Raw genomic sequence first — 18,364 nt, forward strand, 5'->3', positions numbered from 1 at the left:
AAAATTGGCTTGGTAGTTTGGTCTGCCCTGTTCCCATGATGCACTGGGCCAGGGACAGACTAATTTGCATATAGCCAGGTTCTGAGCTGGGATGGTGCTGTGAGCTAAAAATCGGTGTTGGATCAAGCCCTGATCTCTTGACTGGGTGAGAGTATTCTGCTTAATTCAGAAACTCTGTCCATCACCACCCCTTGTTGTTAAATATTTTGTCCACCCTAAGCGTGGAAGGGTATACTCAGACGTGAGTCCCTTGCTCATTGCACCATCAGGATTCAAGCAAGCCGGGCCGACGACGGCTGAAATGCCAGAAACCGGTCCCCGGAAGCTTGTTTCCGTCCAGTGAAAGAATTGGCTTGGTAGTTTGGTCTGCCCTGTTCCCATGATGCACTGGGCCAGGGACAGACTAATTTGCATATAGCCAGGTTCCGAGCTGGGATGGTGCTGTGAGCTAAAAAACGGTGTTGGATCAAGCCCTGATCTCTTGACTGGGTGAGAGTATTCTGCTTAATTCAGAAACTCTGTCCATCACCACCCCTTGTTGTTAAATATTTTGTCCACCCTAAGCGTGGAAGGGTATACTCAGACGTGAGTCCCTTGCTCATTGCACCATCAGGATTCAAGCAAGCCGGGCCGACGACGGCTGAAATGCCAGAAACCAGTCCCCGGAAGCTTGTTTCCGTCCAGTGAAAGAATTGGCTTGGTAGTTTGGTCTGCCCTGTTCCCATGATGCACTGGGCCAGGGATAGACTAATTTGCATATAGCCAGGTTCTGAGCTGGGATGGTGCAGTGAGCTAAAAAACGGTGTTGGATCAAGCCCTGATCTCTTTACTGGGTGAGAGTATTCTGCTTAATTCAGAAACTCTGTCCATCACCACCCCTTGTTGTTAAATATTTTGTCCACCCTAAGCGTGGAAGGGTATACTCAGACGTGAGTCCCTTGCTCATTGCACCATGAGGATTCAAGCAAGCCGGGCCGACGACGGCTGAAATGCCAGAAACCGGTCCCCGGAAGCTTGTTTCCGTCCAGTGAAAGAATTGGCTTGGTAGTTTGGTCTGCCCTGTTCCCATGATGCACTGGGCCAGGGACAGACTAAATTGTATATAGCCAGGTTCTGAGCTGGGATGGTGCTGTGAGCTAAAAAACGGTGTTGGATCAAGCCCTGATCTCTTGACTGGGTGAGAGTATTCTGCATAATTCAGAAACTCTGTCCATCACCACCCCTTGTTGTTAAATATTTTGTCCACCCTAAGCGTGGAAGGGTATACTCAGACGTGAGTCCCTTGCTCATTGCACCATCAGGATTCAAGCAAGCCGGGTCGACGACGGCTGAAATGCCAGAAACCGGTCCCCGGAAGCGTGTTTCCGTCCAGTGAAAGAATTGGCTTGGTAGTTTGGTCTGCCCTGTTCCCATGATGCCCTGGGCCAGGGACAGACTAATTTGCATATAGCCAGGTTCTGAGCTGGGATGGTGCTGTGAGCTAAAAAACGGTGTTGGATCAAGCTCTGATCTCTTGACTGGGTGAGAGTATTCTGCTTAATTCAGAAACTCTGTCCATCACCACCCCTTGTTGTTAAATATTTAGTCCACCCTAAGCGTGGAAGGGTATACTCAGACGTGAGTCCCTTGCTCATTGCACCATCAGGATTCAAGCATGCCGGGCCGACGACGGCTGAAATGCCAGAAACCGGTCCCCGGAAGCTTGTTTCCGTCCAGTGAAAGAATTGGCTTGGTAGTTTGGTCTGCCCTGTTCCCATGATGCACTGGGCCAGGGACAGACTAATTTGCATATAGCCAGGTTCTGAGCTGGGATGGTGCTGTGAGCTAAAAAACGGTGTTGGATCAAGCCCTGATCTCTTGACTGGGTGAGATTATTCTGCTTAATTCAGAAACTCTGTCCATCACCACCCCTTGTTGTTAAATATTTTGTCCACCCTAAGCATGGAAGGGTATACTCAGACGTGAGTCCCTTGCTCATTGCACCATCAGGATTCAAGCAAGCCAGGCCGACGACGGCTGAGATTCCAGAAACCGGTCCCCGGAAGCTTGTTTCCGTCCAGTGAAAAAATTGGCTTGGTAGTTTGGTCTGCCCTGTTCCCATGATGCACTGGGCCAGGGACAGACTAATTTGCATATAGCCAGGTTCTGAGCTGGGATGGTGCTGTGAGCTAAAAAACGGTGTTGGATCAAGCCCTGATCTCTTGACTGGGTGAAAGTATTCTGCTTAATTCAGAAACTCTGTCCATCACCACCCCTTGTTGTTAAATATTTTGTCCACCCTAAGCGTGGAAGGATATACTCAGACGTGAGTCCCTTGCTCATTGCACCATCAGGATTCAAGCAAGCCGGGCCGACGACGGCTGAAATGCCAGAAACCGGTCCCCGGAAGCTTGTTTCCGTCCAGTGAAAGAATTGGCTTGGTAGTTTGGTCTGCCCTGTTCCCATGATGCACTGGGCCAGGGACAGACTAATTTGCATATAGCCAGGTTCCGAGCTGGGATGGTGCTGTGAGCTAAAAAACGGTGTTGGATCAAGCCCTGATCTCTTTACTGGGTGAGAGTATTCTGCTTAATTCAGAAACTCTGTCCATCACCGCCCCTTGTTGTTAAATATTTTGTCCACCCTAAGCGTGCAAGGGTATACTCAGACGTGAGTCCCTTGCTCATTGCACCATCAGGATTCAAGCAAGCCGGGCCGACGACGGCTGAAATGCCAGAAACCGGTCCCCGGAAGCTTGTTTCCGTCCAGTGAAAGAATTGGCTTGGTAGTTTGGTCTGCCCTGTTCCCATGATGCACTGGGCCAGGGACAGACTAAATTGTATATAGCCAGGTTCTGAGCTGGGATGGTGCTGTGAGCTAAAAAACGGTGTTGGATCAAGCCCTGATCTCTTGACTGGGTGAGAGTATTCTGCATAATTCAGAAACTCTGTCCATCACCACCCCTTGTTGTTAAATATTTTGTCCACCCTAAGCGTGGAAGGGTATACTCAGACGTGAGTCCCTTGCTCATTGCACCATCAGGATTCAAGCAAGCCGGGTCGACGACGGCTGAAATGCCAGAAACCGGTCCCCGGAAGCGTGTTTCCGTCCAGTGAAAGAATTGGCTTGGTAGTTTGGTCTGCCCTGTTCCCATGATGCCCTGGGCCAGGGACAGACTAATTTGCATATAGCCAGGTTCTGAGCTGGGATGGTGCTGTGAGCTAAAAAACGGTGTTGGATCAAGCTCTGATCTCTTGACTGGGTGAGAGTATTCTGCTTAATTCAGAAACTCTGTCCATCACCACCCCTTGTTGTTAAATATTTAGTCCACCCTAAGCGTGGAAGGGTATACTCAGACGTGAGTCCCTTGCTCATTGCACCATCAGGATTCAAGCATGCCGGGCCGACGACGGCTGAAATGCCAGAAACCGGTCCCCGGAAGCTTGTTTCCGTCCAGTGAAAGAATTGGCTTGGTAGTTTGGTCTGCCCTGTTCCCATGATGCACTGGGCCAGGGACAGACTAATTTGCATATAGTCAGGTTCTGAGCTGGGATGGTGCTGTGAGCTAAAAAACGGTGTTGGATCAAGCCCTGATCTCTTGACTGGGTGAGATTATTCTGCTTAATTCAGAAACTCTGTCCATCACCACCCCTTGTTGTTAAATATTTTGTCCACCCTAAGCATGGAAGGGTATACTCAGACGTGAGTCCCTTGCTCATTGCACCATCAGGATTCAAGCAAGCCAGGCCGACGACGGCTGAGATTCCAGAAACCGGTCCCCGGAAGCTTGTTTCCGTCCAGTGAAAAAATTGGCTTGGTAGTTTGGTCTGCCCTGTTCCCATGATGCACTGGGCCAGGGACAGACTAATTTGCATATAGCCATGTTCTGAGCTGGGATGGTGCTGTGAGCTAAAAATCGGTGTTGGATCAAGCCCTGATCTCTTGACTGGGTGAGAGTATTCTGCTTAATTCAGAAACTCTGTCCATCACCACCCCTTGTTGTTAAATATTTTGTCCACCCTAAGCGTGGAAGGGTATACTCAGACGTGAGTCCCTTGCTCATTGCACCATCAGGATTCAAGCAAGCCGGGCCGACGACGGCTGAAATGCCAGAAACCGGTCCCCGGAAGCTTGTTTCCGTCCAGTGAAAGAATTGGCTTGGTAGTTTGGTCTGCCCTGTTCCCATGATGCACTGGGCCAGGGACAGACTAATTTGCATATAGCCAGGTTCCGAGCTGGGATGGTGCTGTGAGCTAAAAAACGGTGTTGGATCAAGCCCTGATCTCTTGACTGGGTGAGAGTATTCTGCTTAATTCAGAAACTCTGTCCATCACCACCCCTTGTTGTTAAATATTTTGTCCACCCTAAGCGTGGAAGGGTATACTCAGAAGTGAGTCCCTTGCTCATTGCACCATCAGGATTCAAGCAAGCCGGGCCGACGACGGCTGAAATGCCAGAAACCGGTCCCCGGAAGCTTGTTTCCGTCCAGTGAAAGAATTGGCTTGGTAGTTTGGTCTGCCCTGTTCCCATGATGCACTGGGCCAGGGACAGACTAATTTGCATATAGCCAGGTTCTGAGCTGGGATGGTGCTGTGAGCTAAAAAAGGGTGTTGGATCAAGCCATGATCTCTTCACTGGGTGAGAGTATTCTGCATAATTCAGAAACTCTGTCCATCACCACCCCTTGTTGTTAAATATTTTGTCCACCCTAAGCGTGGAAGGGTATACTCAGACGTGAGTCCCTTGCTCATTGCACCATCAGGATTCAAGCAAGCCAGGCCGACGACGGCTGAAAAGCCAGAAACCGGTCCCCGGAAGCTTGTTTCCGTCCAGTGAAAGAATTGGCTTGGTAGTTTGGTCTGCCCTGTTCCCATGATGCACTGGGCCAGGGACAGACTAATTTGCATATAGCGAGGTTCTGAGCTGGGATGGTGCAGTGAGCTAAAAAACGGTGTTGGATCAAGCCCTGATCTCTTTACTGGGTGAGAGTATTCTGCTTAATTCAGAAACTCTGTCCATCACCACCCCTTGTTGTTAAATATTTTGTCCACCCTAAGCGTGGAAGGGTATATTCAGACGTGAGTCCCTTGCTCATTGCACCATGAGGATTCAAGCAAGCCGGGCCGACGACGGCTGAAATGCCAGAAACCGGTCCCCGGAAGCTTGTTTCCGTCCAGTGAAAGAATTGGCTTGGTAGTTTGATCTGCCCTGTTCCCATGATGCCCTGGGCCAGGGACAGACTAATTTGCATATAGCCAGGTTCTGAGCTGGGATGGTGCTGTGAGCTAAAAAACGGTGTTGGATCAAGCTCTGATATCTTGACTGGGTGAGAGTATTCTGCTTAATTCAGAAACTCTGTCCATCACCACCCCTTGTTGTTAAATATTTAGTCCACCCTAAGCGTGGAAGGGTATACTCAGACGTGAGTCCCTTGCTCATTGCACCATCAGGATTCAAGCATGCCGGGCCGACGACGGCTGAAATGCCAGAAACCGGTCCCCGGAAGCTTGTTTCCGTCCAGTGAAAGAATTGGCTTGGTAGTTTGGTCTGCCCTGTTCCCATGATGCACTGGGCCAGGGACAGACTAATTTGCATATAGCCAGGTTCTGAGCTGGGATGGTGCTGTGAGCTAAAAAACGGTGTTGGATCAAGCCCTGATCTCTTGACTGGGTGAGATTATTCTGCTTAATTCAGAAACTCTGCCCATCACCACCCCTTGTTGTTAAATATTTTGTCCACCCTAAGCATGGAAGGGTATACTCAGACGTGAGTCCCTTGCTCATTGCACCATCAGGATTCAAGCAAGCCAGGCCGACGACGGCTGAGATTCCAGAAACCGGTCCCCGGAAGCTTGTTTCCGTCCAGTGAAAAAATTGGCTTGGTAGTTTGGTCTGCCCTGTTCCCATGATGCACTGGGCCAGGGACAGACTAATTTGCATATAGCCAGGTTCTGAGCTGGGATGGTGCTGTGAGCTAAAAATCGGTGTTGGATCAAGCCCTGATCTCTTGACTGGGTGAGAGTATTCTGCTTAATTCAGAAACTCTGTCCATCACCACCCCTTGTTGTTAAATATTTTGTCCACCCTAAGCGTGGAAGGATATACTCAGACGTGAGTCCCTTGCTCATTGCACCATCAGGATTCAAGCAAGCCGGGCCGACGACGGCTGAAATGCCAGAAACCGGTCCCCGGAAGCTTGTTTCCGTCCAGTGAAAGAATTGGCTTGGTAGTTTGGTCTGCCCTGTTCCCATGATGCACTGGGCCAGGGACAGACTAATTTGCATATAGCCAGGTTCCGAGCTGGGATGGTGCTGTGAGCTAAAAAACGGTGTTGGATCAAGCCCTGATCTCTTTACTGGGTGAGAGTATTCTGCTTAATTCAGAAACTCTGTCCATCACCGCCCCTTGTTGTTAAATATTTTGTCCACCCTAAGCGTGCAAGGGTATACTCAGACGTGAGTCCCTTGCTCATTGCACCATCAGGATTCAAGCAAGCCGGGCCGACGACGGCTGAAATGCCAGAAACCGGTCCCCGGAAGCTTGTTTCCGTCCAGTGAAAGAATTGGCTTGGTAGTTTGGTCTGCCCTGTTCCCATGATGCACTGGGCCAGGGACAGACTAAATTGTATATAGCCAGGTTCTGAGCTGGGATGGTGCTGTGAGCTAAAAAACGGTGTTGGATCAAGCCCTGATCTCTTGACTGGGTGAGAGTATTCTGCATAATTCAGAAACTCTGTCCATCACCACCCCTTGTTGTTAAATATTTTGTCCACCCTAAGCGTGGAAGGGTATACTCAGACGTGAGTCCCTTGCTCATTGCACCATCAGGATTCAAGCAAGCCGGGTCGACGACGGCTGAAATGCCAGAAACCGGTCCCCGGAAGCGTGTTTCCGTCCAGTGAAAGAATTGGCTTGGTAGTTTGGTCTGCCCTGTTCCCATGATGCCCTGGGCCAGGGACAGACTAATTTGCATATAGCCAGGTTCTGAGCTGGGATGGTGCTGTGAGCTAAAAAACGGTGTTGGATCAAGCTCTGATCTCTTGACTGGGTGAGAGTATTCTGCTTAATTCAGAAACTCTGTCCATCACCACCCCTTGTTGTTAAATATTTAGTCCACCCTAAGCGTGGAAGGGTATACTCAGACGTGAGTCCCTTGCTCATTGCACCATCAGGATTCAAGCATGCCGGGCCGACGACGGCTGAAATGCCAGAAACCGGTCCCCGGAAGCTTGTTTCCGTCCAGTGAAAGAATTGGCTTGGTAGTTTGGTCTGCCCTGTTCCCATGATGCACTGGGCCAGGGACAGACTAATTTGCATATAGCCAGGTTCTGAGCTGGGATGGTGCTGTGAGCTAAAAAACGGTGTTGGATCAAGCCCTGATCTCTTGACTGGGTGAGATTATTCTGCTTAATTCAGAAACTCTGTCCATCACCACCCCTTGTTGTTAAATATTTTGTCCACCCTAAGCATGGAAGGGTATACTCAGACGTGAGTCCCTTGCTCATTGCACCATCAGGATTCAAGCAAGCCAGGCCGACGACGGCTGAGATTCCAGAAACCGGTCCCCGGAAGCTTGTTTCCGTCCAGTGAAAAAATTGGCTTGGTAGTTTGGTCTGCCCTGTTCCCATGATGCACTGGGCCAGGGACAGACTAATTTGCATATAGCCATGTTCTGAGCTGGGATGGTGCTGTGAGCTAAAAATCGGTGTTGGATCAAGCCCTGATCTCTTGACTGGGTGAGAGTATTCTGCTTAATTCAGAAACTCTGTCCATCACCACCCCTTGTTGTTAAATATTTTGTCCACCCTAAGCGTGGAAGGGTATACTCAGACGTGAGTCCCTTGCTCATTGCACCATCAGGATTCAAGCAAGCCGGGCCGACGACGGCTGAAATGCCAGAAACCGGTCCCCGGAAGCTTGTTTCCGTCCAGTGAAAGAATTGGCTTGGTAGTTTGGTCTGCCCTGTTCCCATGATGCACTGGGCCAGGGACAGACTAATTTGCATATAGCCAGGTTCCGAGCTGGGATGGTGCTGTGAGCTAAAAAACGGTGTTGGATCAAGCCCTGATCTCTTGACTGGGTGAGAGTATTCTGCTTAATTCAGAAACTCTGTCCATCACCACCCCTTGTTGTTAAATATTTTGTCCACCCTAAGCGTGGAAGGGTATACTCAGAAGTGAGTCCCTTGCTCATTGCACCATCAGGATTCAAGCAAGCCGGGCCGACGACGGCTGAAATGCCAGAAACCGGTCCCCGGAAGCTTGTTTCCGTCCAGTGAAAGAATTGGCTTGGTAGTTTGGTCTGCCCTGTTCCCATGATGCACTGGGCCAGGGACAGACTAATTTGCATATAGCCAGGTTCTGAGCTGGGATGGTGCTGTGAGCTAAAAAAGGGTGTTGGATCAAGCCATGATCTCTTCACTGGGTGAGAGTATTCTGCATAATTCAGAAACTCTGTCCATCACCACCCCTTGTTGTTAAATATTTTGTCCACCCTAAGCGTGGAAGGGTATACTCAGACGTGAGTCCCTTGCTCATTGCACCATCAGGATTCAAGCAAGCCAGGCCGACGACGGCTGAAAAGCCAGAAACCGGTCCCCGGAAGCTTGTTTCCGTCCAGTGAAAGAATTGGCTTGGTAGTTTGGTCTGCCCTGTTCCCATGATGCACTGGGCCAGGGACAGACTAATTTGCATATAGCGAGGTTCTGAGCTGGGATGGTGCAGTGAGCTAAAAAACGGTGTTGGATCAAGCCCTGATCTCTTTACTGGGTGAGAGTATTCTGCTTAATTCAGAAACTCTGTCCATCACCACCCCTTGTTGTTAAATATTTTGTCCACCCTAAGCGTGGAAGGGTATATTCAGACGTGAGTCCCTTGCTCATTGCACCATGAGGATTCAAGCAAGCCGGGCCGACGACGGCTGAAATGCCAGAAACCGGTCCCCGGAAGCTTGTTTCCGTCCAGTGAAAGAATTGGCTTGGTAGTTTGATCTGCCCTGTTCCCATGATGCCCTGGGCCAGGGACAGACTAATTTGCATATAGCCAGGTTCTGAGCTGGGATGGTGCTGTGAGCTAAAAAACGGTGTTGGATCAAGCTCTGATATCTTGACTGGGTGAGAGTATTCTGCTTAACTCAGAAACTCTGTCCATCACCACCCCTTGTTGTTAAATATTTAGTCCACCCTAAGCGTGGAAGGGTATACTCAGACGTGAGTCCCTTGCTCATTGCACCATCAGGATTCAAGCATGCCGGGCCGACGACGGCTGAAATGCCAGAAACCGGTCCCCGGAAGCTTGTTTCCGTCCAGTGAAAGAATTGGCTTGGTAGTTTGGTCTGCCCTGTTCCCATGATGCACTGGGCCAGGGACAGACTAATTTGCATATAGCCAGGTTCTGAGCTGGGATGGTGCTGTGAGCTAAAAAACGGTGTTGGATCAAGCCCTGATCTCTTGACTGGGTGAGATTATTCTGCTTAATTCAGAAACTCTGTCCATCACCACCCCTTGTTGTTAAATATTTTGTCCACCCTAAGCATGGAAGGGTATACTCAGACGTGAGTCCCTTGCTCATTGCACCATCAGGATTCAAGCAAGCCAGGCCGACGACGGCTGAGATTCCAGAAACCGGTCCCCGGAAGCTTGTTTCCGTCCAGTGAAAAAATTGGCTTGGTAGTTTGGTCTGCCCTGTTCCCATGATGCACTGGGCCAGGGACAGACTAATTTGCATATAGCCAGGTTCTGAGCTGGGATGGTGCTGTGAGCTAAAAATCGGTGTTGGATCAAGCCCTGATCTCTTGACTGGGTGAGAGTATTCTGCTTAATTCAGAAACTCTGTCCATCACCACCCCTTGTTGTTAAATATTTTGTCCACCCTAAGCGTGGAAGGGTATACTCAGACGTGAGTCCCTTGCTCATTGCACCATCAGGATTCAAGCAAGCCGGGCCGACGACGGCTGAAATGCCAGAAACCGGTCCCCGGAAGCTTGTTTCCGTCCAGTGAAAGAATTGGCTTGGTAGTTTGGTCTGCCCTGTTCCCATGATGCACTGGGCCAGGGACAGACTAATTTGCATATAGCCAGGTTCCGAGCTGGGATGGTGCTGTGAGCTAAAAAACGGTGTTGGATCAAGCCCTGATCTCTTGACTGGGTGAGAGTATTCTGCTTAATTCAGAAACTCTGTCCATCACCACCCCTTGTTGTTAAATATTTTGTCCACCCTAAGCGTGGAAGGGTATACTCAGACGTGAGTCCCTTGCTCATTGCACCATCAGGATTCAAGCAAGCCGGGCCGACGACGGCTGAAATGCCAGAAACCAGTCCCCGGAAGCTTGTTTCCGTCCAGTGAAAGAATTGGCTTGGTAGTTTGGTCTGCCCTGTTCCCATGATGCACTGGGCCAGGGATAGACTAATTTGCATATAGCCAGGTTCTGAGCTGGGATGGTGCAGTGAGCTAAAAAACGGTGTTGGATCAAGCCCTGATCTCTTTACTGGGTGAGAGTATTCTGCTTAATTCAGAAACTCTGTCCATCACCACCCCTTGTTGTTAAATATTTTGTCCACCCTAAGCGTGGAAGGGTATACTCAGACGTGAGTCCCTTGCTCATTGCACCATGAGGATTCAAGCAAGCCGGGCCGACGACGGCTGAAATGCCAGAAACCGGTCCCCGGAAGCTTGTTTCCGTCCAGTGAAAGAATTGGCTTGGTAGTTTGGTCTGCCCTGTTCCCATGATGCACTGGGCCAGGGACAGACTAAATTGTATATAGCCAGGTTCTGAGCTGGGATGGTGCTGTGAGCTAAAAAACGGTGTTGGATCAAGCCCTGATCTCTTGACTGGGTGAGAGTATTCTGCATAATTCAGAAACTCTGTCCATCACCACCCCTTGTTGTTAAATATTTTGTCCACCCTAAGCGTGGAAGGGTATACTCAGACGTGAGTCCCTTGCTCATTGCACCATCAGGATTCAAGCAAGCCGGGTCGACGACGGCTGAAATGCCAGAAACCGGTCCCCGGAAGCGTGTTTCCGTCCAGTGAAAGAATTGGCTTGGTAGTTTGGTCTGCCCTGTTCCCATGATGCCCTGGGCCAGGGACAGACTAATTTGCATATAGCCAGGTTCTGAGCTGGGATGGTGCTGTGAGCTAAAAAACGGTGTTGGATCAAGCTCTGATCTCTTGACTGGGTGAGAGTATTCTGCTTAATTCAGAAACTCTGTCCATCACCACCCCTTGTTGTTAAATATTTAGTCCACCCTAAGCGTGGAAGGGTATACTCAGACGTGAGTCCCTTGCTCATTGCACCATCAGGATTCAAGCATGCCGGGCCGACGACGGCTGAAATGCCAGAAACCGGTCCCCGGAAGCTTGTTTCCGTCCAGTGAAAGAATTGGCTTGGTAGTTTGGTCTGCCCTGTTCCCATGATGCACTGGGCCAGGGACAGACTAATTTGCATATAGCCAGGTTCTGAGCTGGGATGGTGCTGTGAGCTAAAAAACGGTGTTGGATCAAGCCCTGATCTCTTGACTGGGTGAGATTATTCTGCTTAATTCAGAAACTCTGTCCATCACCACCCCTTGTTGTTAAATATTTTGTCCACCCTAAGCATGGAAGGGTATACTCAGACGTGAGTCCCTTGCTCATTGCACCATCAGGATTCAAGCAAGCCAGGCCGACGACGGCTGAGATTCCAGAAACCGGTCCCCGGAAGCTTGTTTCCGTCCAGTGAAAAAATTGGCTTGGTAGTTTGGTCTGCCCTGTTCCCATGATGCACTGGGCCAGGGACAGACTAATTTGCATATAGCCAGGTTCTGAGCTGGGATGGTGCTGTGAGCTAAAAAACGGTGTTGGATCAAGCCCTGATCTCTTGACTGGGTGAGAGTATTCTGCTTAATTCAGAAACTCTGTCCATCACCACCCCTTGTTGTTAAATATTTTGTCCACCCTAAGCGTGGAAGGATATACTCAGACGTGAGTCCCTTGCTCATTGCACCATCAGGATTCAAGCAAGCCGGGCCGACGACGGCTGAAATGCCAGAAACCGGTCCCCGGAAGCTTGTTTCCGTCCAGTGAAAGAATTGGCTTGGTAGTTTGGTCTGCCCTGTTCCCATGATGCACTGGGCCAGGGACAGACTAATTTGCATATAGCCAGGTTCTGAGCTGGGATGGTGCTGTGAGCTAAAAAACGGTGTTGGATCAAGCCCTGATCTCTTTACTGGGTGAGAGTATTCTGCTTAATTCAGAAACTCTGTCCATCACCGCCCCTTGTTGTTAAATATTTTGTCCACCCTAAGCGTGCAAGGGTATACTCAGACGTGAGTCCCTTGCTCATTGCACCATCAGGATTCAAGCAAGCCGGGCCGACGACGGCTGAAATGCCAGAAACCGGTCCCCGGAAGCTTGTTTCCGTCCAGTGAAAGAATTGGCTTGGTAGTTTGGTCTGCCCTGTTCCCATGATGCACTGGGCCAGGGACAGACTAAATTGTATATAGCCAGGTTCTGAGCTGAGATGGTGCTGTGAGCTAAAAAACGGTGTTGGATCAAGCCCTGATCTCTTGACTGGGTGAGAGTATTCTGCATAATTCAGAAACTCTGTCCATCACCACCCCTTGTTGTTAAATATTTTGTCCACCCTAAGCGTGGAAGGGTATACTCAGACGTAAGTCCCTTGCTCATTGCACCATCAGGATTCAAGCAAGCCGGGTCGACGACGGCTGAAATGCCAGAAACCGGTCCCCGGAAGCGTGTTTCCGTCCAGTGAAAGAATTGGCTTGGTAGTTTGGTCTGCCCTGTTCCCATGATGCCCTGGGCCAGGGACAGACTAATTTGCATATAGCCAGGTTCTGAGCTGGGATGGTGCTGTGAGCTAAAAAACGGTGTTGGATCAAGCTCTGATCTCTTGACTGGGTGAGAGTATTCTGCTTAATTCAGAAACTCTGTCCATCACCACCCCTTGTTGTTAAATATTTAGTCCACCCTAAGCGTGGAAGGGTATACTCAGACGTGAGTCCCTTGCTCATTGCACCATCAGGATTCAAGCATGCCGGGCCGACGACGGCTGAAATGCCAGAAACCGGTCCCCGGAAGCTTGTTTCCGTCCAGTGAAAGAATTGGCTTGGTAGTTTGGTCTGCCCTGTTCCCATGATGCACTGGGCCAGGGACAGACTAATTTGCATATAGCCAGGTTCTGAGCTGGGATGGTGCTGTGAGCTAAAAAACGGTGTTGGATCAAGCCCTGATCTCTTGACTGGGTGAGATTATTCTGCTTAATTCAGAAACTCTGTCCATCACCACCCCTTGTTGTTAAATATTTTGTCCACCCTAAGCATGGAAGGGTATACTCAGACGTGAGTCCCTTGCTCATTGCACCATCAGGATTCAAGCAAGCCAGGCCGACGACGGCTGAGATTCCAGAAACCGGTCCCCGGAAGCTTGTTTCCGTCCAGTGAAAAAATTGGCTTGGTAGTTTGGTCTGCCCTGTTCCCATGATGCACTGGGCCAGGGACAGACTAATTTGCATATAGCCATGTTCTGAGCTGGGATGGTGCTGTGAGCTAAAAATCGGTGTTGGATCAAGCCCTGATCTCTTGACTGGGTGAGAGTATTCTGCTTAATTCAGAAACTCTGTCCATCACCACCCCTTGTTGTTAAATATTTTGTCCACCCTAAGCGTGGAAGGGTATACTCAGACGTGAGTCCCTTGCTCATTGCACCATCAGGATTCAAGCAAGCCGGGCCGACGACGGCTGAAATGCCAGAAACCGGTCCCCGGAAGCTTGTTTCCGTCCAGTGAAAGAATTGGCTTGGTAGTTTGGTCTGCCCTGTTCCCATGATGCACTGGGCCAGGGACAGACTAATTTGCATATAGCCAGGTTCCGAGCTGGGATGGTGCTGTGAGCTAAAAAACGGTGTTGGATCAAGCCCTGATCTCTTGACTGGGTGAGAGTATTCTGCTTAATTCAGAAACTCTGTCCATCACCACCCCTTGTTGTTAAATATTTTGTCCACCCTAAGCGTGGAAGGGTATACTCAGAAGTGAGTCCCTTGCTCATTGCACCATCAGGATTCAAGCAAGCCGGGCCGACGACGGCTGAAATGCCAGAAACCGGTCCCCGGAAGCTTGTTTCCGTCCAGTGAAAGAATTGGCTTGGTAGTTTGGTCTGCCCTGTTCCCATGATGCACTGGGCCAGGGACAGACTAATTTGCATATAGCCAGGTTCTGAGCTGGGATGGTGCTGTGAGCTAAAAAAGGGTGTTGGATCAAGCCATGATCTCTTCACTGGGTGAGAGTATTCTGCATAATTCAGAAACTCTGTCCATCACCACCCCTTGTTGTTAAATATTTTGTCCACCCTAAGCGTGGAAGGGTATACTCAGACGTGAGTCCCTTGCTCATTGCACCATCAGGATTCAAGCAAGCCAGGCCGACGACGGCTGAAAAGCCAGAAACCGGTCCCCGGAAGCTTGTTTCCGTCCAGTGAAAGAATTGGCTTGGTAGTTTGGTCTGCCCTGTTCCCATGATGCACTGGGCCAGGGACAGACTAATTTGCATATAGCGAGGTTCTGAGCTGGGATGGTGCAGTGAGCTAAAAAACGGTGTTGGATCAAGCCCTGATCTCTTTACTGGGTGAGAGTATTCTGCTTAATTCAGAAACTCTGTCCATCACCACCCCTTGTTGTTAAATATTTTGTCCACCCTAAGCGTGGAAGGGTATATTCAGACGTGAGTCCCTTGCTCATTGCACCATGAGGATTCAAGCAAGCCGGGCCGACGACGGCTGAAATGCCAGAAACCGGTCCCCGGAAGCTTGTTTCCGTCCAGTGAAAGAATTGGCTTGGTAGTTTGGTCTGCCCTGTTCCCATGATGCACTGGGCCAGGGACAGACTAAATTGTATATAGCCAGGTTCTGAGCTGGGATGGTGCTGTGAGCTAAAAAACGGTGTTGGATCAAGCCCTGATCTCTTGACTGGGTGAGAGTATTCTGCATAATTCAGAAACTCTGTCCATCACCACCCCTTGTTGTTAAATATTTTGTCCACCCTAAGCGTGGAAGGGTATACTCAGACGTGAGTCCCTTGCTCATTGCACCATCAGGATTCAAGCAAGCAGGGTCGACGACGGCTGAAATGCCAGAAACCGGTCCCCGGAAGCGTGTTTCCGTCCAGTGAAGGAATTGGCTTGGTAGTTTGGTCTGCCCTGTTCCCATGATGCCCTGGGCCAGGGACAGACTAATTTGCATATAGCCAGGTTCTGAGCTGGGATGGTGCTGTGAGCTAAAAAACGGTGTTGGATCAAGCTCTGATCTCTTGACTGGGTGAGAGTATTCTGCTTAATTCAGAAACTCTGTCCATCACCACCCCTTGTTGTTAAATATTTAGTCCACCCTAAGCGTGGAAGGGTATACTCAGACGTGAGTCCCTTGCTCATTGCACCATCAGGATTCAAGCATGCCGGGCCGACGACGGCTGAAATGCCAGAAACCGGTCCCCGGAAGCTTGTTTCCGTCCAGTGAAAGAATTGGCTTGGTAGTTTGGTCTGCCCTGTTCCCATGATGCACTGGGCCAGGGACAGACTAATTTGCATATAGCCAGGTTCTGAGCTGGGATGGTGCTGTGAGCTAAAAAACGGTGTTGGATCAAGCCCTGATCTCTTGACTGGGTGAGATTATTCTGCTTAATTCAGAAACTCTGTCCATCACCACCCCTTGTTGTTAAATATTTTGTCCACCCTAAGCATGGAAGGGTATACTCAGACGTGAGTCCCTTGCTCATTGCACCATCAGGATTCAAGCAAGCCAGGCCGACGACGGCTGAGATTCCAGAAACCGGTCCCCGGAAGCTTGTTTCCGTCCAGTGAAAAAATTGGCTTGGTAGTTTGGTCTGCCCTGTTCCCATGATGCACTGGGCCAGGGACAGACTAATTTGCATATAGCCAGGTTCTGAGCTGGGATGGTGCTGTGAGCTAAAAAACGGTGTTGGATCAAGCCCTGATCTCTTGACTGGGTGAGAGTATTCTGCTTAATTCAGAAACTCTGTCCATCACCACCCCTTGTTGTTAAATATTTTGTCCACCCTAAGCGTGGAAGGGTATACTCAGACGTGAGTCCCTTGCTCATTGCACCATCAGGATTCAAGCAAGCCGGGCCGACGACGGCTGAAATGCCAGAAACCGGTCCCCGGAAGCTTGTTTCCGTCCAGTGAAAGAATTGGCTTGGTAGTTTGGTCTGCCCTGTTCCCATGATGCACTGGGCCAGGGACAGACTAATTTGCATATAGCCAGGTTCCGAGCTGGGATGGTGCTGTGAGCTAAAAAACGGTGTTGGATCAAGCCCTGATCTCTTGACTGGGTGAGAGTATTCTGCTTAATTCAGAAACTCTGTCCATCACCACCCCTTGTTGTTAAATATTTTGTCCACCCTAAGCGTGGAAGGGTATACTCAGAAGTGAGTCCCTTGCTCATTGCACCATCAGGATTCAAGCAAGCCGGGCCGACGACGGCTGAAATGCCAGAAACCGGTCCCCGGAAGCTTGTTTCCGTCCAGTGAAAGAATTGGCTTGGTAGTTTGGTCTGCCCTGTTCCCATGATGCACTGGGCCAGGGACAGACTAATTTGCATATAGCCAGGTTCTGAGCTGGGATGGTGCTGTGAGCTAAAAAATGGTGTTGGATCAAGCCCTGATCTCTTCACTGGGTGAGAGTATTCTGCATAATTCAGAAACTCTGTCCATCACCACCCCTTGTTGTTAAATATTTTGTCCACCCTAAGTGTGGAAGGATATACTCAGACGTGAGTCCCTTGCTCATTGCACCATCAGGATTCAAGCAAGCCAGGCCGACGACGGCTGAAAAGCCAGAAACCGGTCCCCGGAAGCTTGTTTCCGTCCAGTGAAAGAATTGGCTTGGTAGTTTGGTCTGCCCTGTTCCCATGATGCACTGGGCCAGGGACAGACTAAATTGCATATAGCCAGGTTCTGAGCTGGGATGATGCTGTGAGCTAAAAAACGGTGTTGGATCAAGCCCTGATCTCTTGACTGGGTGAGAGTATTCTGCTTAATTCAGAAACTCTGTCCATCACCACCCCTTGTTGTTAAATATTTTGTCCACCCTAAGCGTTCAAGGGTATACTCAGACGTGAGTCCCTTGCTCATTGCACAATCAGGATTCAAGCAAGCCGGGCCGACGACGGCTGAAATGCCAGAAACCGGTCCCCGGAAGCTTGTTTCCGTCCAGTGAAAGAATTGGCTTGGTAGTTTGGTCTGCCCTGTTCCCATGATGCACTGGGCCAGGGACAGACTAATTTGCATATAGCAAGGTTCCGAGCTGGGATGATGCTGTGAGCTAAAAAACGGTGTTGGATCACGCCCTGATCTCTTGACTGGGTGAGAGTATTCTGCTTAATTCAGAAACTCTGTCCATCACCACCCCTTGTTGTTAAATATTTTGTCCACCCTAAGCGTGGAAGGGTATACTCAGACGTGAGTCCCTTGCTCATTGCACCATCAGGATTCAAGCAAGCCGGGCCGACGACGGCTGAAATGCCAGAAACCGGTCCCCGGAAGCTTGTTTCCGTCCAGTGAAAGAATTGGCTTGGTAGTTTGGTCTGCCCTGTTCCCATGATGCACTGGGCCAGGGACAGACTAATTTGCATATAGCCAGGTTCTGAGTTGGGATGGTGCTGTGAGCTAAAAACTGTGTTGGATCAAGCCCTGATCTCTTGACTGGGTGAGAGTATTCTGCTTAATTCAGAAACTCTGTCCATCACCACCCCTTGTTGTTAAATATTTTGTCCACCCTAAGCGTGGAAGGGTATACTCAGACGTGAGTCCCTTGCTCATTGCACAATCAGGATTCAAGCAAGCCGGGCCGACGACGGCTGAAAAGCCAGAAACCGGTCCCCGGAAGCTTGTTTCCGTCCAGTGAAAGAATTGGCTTGGTAGTTTGGTCTGCCCTGTTCCCATGATGCACTGGGCCAGGGACAGACTAATTTGCATATAGCGAGGTTCTGAGCTGGGATGGTGCAGTGAGCTAAAAAACGGTGTTGGATCAAGCCCTGATCTCTTTACTGGGTGAGAGTATTCTGCTTAGTTCAGAAACTCTGTCCATCACCACCCCTTGTTGTTAAATATTTTGTCCACCCTAAGCGTGGAAGGGTATACTCAGACGTGAGTCCCTTGCTCATTGCACCATGAGGATTCAAGCAAGCCGGGCCGACGACGGCTGAAATGCCAGATACCGGTCCCCGGAAGCTTGTTTCCGTCCAGTGAAAGAATTGGCTTGGTAGTTTGGTCTGCCCTGTTCCCATGATGCACTGGGCCAGGGACAGACTAATTTGCATATAGCCAGGTTCTGAGCTGGGATGGTGCTGTGAGCTAAAAAATGGTGTTGGATCAAGCCCTGA

Source organism: Lissotriton vulgaris, chromosome 7 (assembly GCF_964263255.1).
Source record: "Lissotriton vulgaris chromosome 7, aLisVul1.2, whole genome shotgun sequence".
NCBI classification, from domain to species: Eukaryota; Metazoa; Chordata; class Amphibia; order Caudata; family Salamandridae; genus Lissotriton; species Lissotriton vulgaris.